This window comes from Belonocnema kinseyi, chromosome 4 (genome assembly GCF_010883055.1).
Source record: "Belonocnema kinseyi isolate 2016_QV_RU_SX_M_011 chromosome 4, B_treatae_v1, whole genome shotgun sequence".
In the NCBI taxonomy this organism is placed as follows: domain Eukaryota; kingdom Metazoa; phylum Arthropoda; class Insecta; order Hymenoptera; family Cynipidae; genus Belonocnema; species Belonocnema kinseyi.
In genome coordinates this window covers 72,507,041-72,509,759 of record NC_046660.1, presented here as the reverse complement: position 1 = coordinate 72,509,759, position 2,719 = coordinate 72,507,041, and positions in this window count along the sequence as shown.

The following is a 2,719-nucleotide window of genomic DNA, read 5'->3' as shown; positions in this document are numbered from 1 at the left end:
ACGAGAAATTTAGGTAAATTATCAATTTTTTTTCTTACCCAGAATTAGAGATACATTTTCGAATTTTTTATCAACTTCTAGAGAGAATTCTTAAATTCCATAATATTACAATAATGTGCTTTATAGATGATTGCATACATTTATATTTGAATCTCTTTCTACTTTCTTTCAAAGATTTTTAAAGTGCTTCAAAATTAATGTATCTTTATTTGAGAGATGTATGTTTATTAGGGTGGTCCAAAAATGCATTAAAAGTTTTATTTTCACTCTAGAGAGTAAGGCACCTCCTTTAAACGTTTTCATTTTTGGAGGAAATAAATCCCTAATTTGTAATTTTAAAGAAATTCAAATATTAACACGTTCCACTGGGCACTTCAAAATTCCATTTGATTAACATGGAAAAAATGTGTATTTTCGTAAAATTGAACACATGTTCCAGGGTTTCATCGAAATAAGCCAACATTTTTAGAGATTTATGAGGAGCGCCTAGAATATCACTTCGCGTGAAGTGCTCCAAAAATGACCCAAAAAACTATATTTTTACATATTCCTTACGTTTATTACGTTCATTTTGAGCAATTTCTGTTGTCTTTTTCATACAAATAATTATTCATAGATAACTTAAATTTTGTTCATGACTTTTGAAACATTCTCCAATTTTTTCAATTAATGTAGGTTCTTCCTAATTAATGTAAAAAGTAATCATGTTTCTTCTTATTTAAATGTAATAATTTGTCATTGTTTGTAGTAGTGAAATTTTTTAAAATATGATGTAATGATTTAAACAATTAATTATTCTTAATCAAATAAAAATCAGTCAAATGTCTATTTAAAAAAAACTGTATTTACTTGAGAAGTTTTTTTTCGATAACCTTGAAAAAATAAATATGAATAGTTGGATATTTCCATCACTTTCAATTTTTTCGTCAATTTCAAAAAGGGCTTGTCTAATGCCTTTTATTATTTAAATGATTATAAATAAATTGTACTTACTGTACAAGTTTAACTTAAGTGATATTTTCATTATTTTAATTATTATAATTTACGTGAAATATAATATTTCTTCCTCACAAATGTCGCTTAGAGAATGTACTTTTCAGTAATATAATCATGGTACAGATTGTAAAAATGTGAAGAATGCTATAATAAATACACTTTCATAATTTAAATTTTATTATGACTTTTCTGATTTATTTGATGGCGTACCAGAAAAGATGTAAAACATCCATATTCAATTTAAAGAAAATAAAAATAAAAAATGTAATTATATAAACCATAGCATAAGACTTTGAGCAGAATTTACTATTACTCGAAATCATTCAATATTATATTTAATTCAGAAAATATGATTTGAATTAATAATTGTTGGAACAAAGTAAATTGGTTTCAACAATTAAAAAATTTTAATATATTTATTCTATACACCATACAGTCATAAAAATAATTGTGTTCATTCTATTTTATTTCCTCTTTAAAGTAATGGAGAAAACTCTGATTGAGCAAATACAAATTGTTTAAACAAATAGAAATTAAAAAAAATGAAATGTATTAAAATTATATAATTATTCAACAAAATTAGTATAGATTACCAATTTCAGATAAAAATTGGACATCTCTGGCTCAATTTTCAGAACTTTTGTAAAAAAACAATAATTAATTGTTTAGATAATTTACAAAACGTATGTAAAAAAATGTAAAGCTCCAAGAAATGACAAATTATTACAGTTCAATTACAAAATATGATTATTTTTGACGTTTTTTAGGAATAAATTATTGTTAAAGTAAGTTACATTTGTTTAAACAATGAAAAATGGATTGAAAAGTCATGAGAAATATTGAAATTGTCCATCAGTAATTATTTGTATGAAAAAGAATACAAAAATTCTAAAAAATAACAATAATACGTAAAAATGTAGTTTTTTACTTTGAGGCCATATTTGGGGCGTTGCAGGGTGGGTGGTTTAAACATAAAAGTTATTATTATGGTTTTATTTCGTAGAGATTCCTCTTAAATCCCTAAAACTGTTGGCACGTTTCCATGAAACCCTGGAGCATGAGTTCAATTTTTAGAAAACCCCAAATTTTCCCCATCTTAATCAAATGGGATTTTGAAGTGCCCGGTGGCACGTGTTGATATTTAAATTTCGAAAAAAATGGATTTATTTCTTCCGGAAATGTAAACTTGGAAGGGGGGGGGGGAGTGGCTTGCCTTTCCAATTTTTACGTCTCGAGTTAGATCCTTTCAATATACACCTTCCTGGATAAAACCATGCCATTTGAATAAGTTGATTTACCCTGATAACCGAGACGAATTGATTTCTATTATTTTGAAATATTTCTTACAATATTGATCGATTCAGCCGGAAATAAGATTGTACGTCTTGACCTTTTCAGCTTCTTTTGATAAAGTTATTTCCAGGATATCGGGAATATTACATAATTCGATATTTCACAAATGTACAACGTAAATGTCTTGTCTTCTGGTTAAAGTTATTGTACTTGCGTAGTAGTTGAAAATGGTTTGAGAGCTGTTTGAGACAGGATTCGAAGTGCCTTGAGGTCTCTTCGTCCTTGTACTAAGTCCAGGATAACGGCCGGATTAGCGCTGCAGGAGTAATAGTAATGCACCTTGTTGTCGTTGCGTTAAGTTGTCGGTTACGCGAAGGTGCAATCTCGAGTTGAAGTCCTTAAGGAGTTACGTCGCATTGCAAACTTTGGA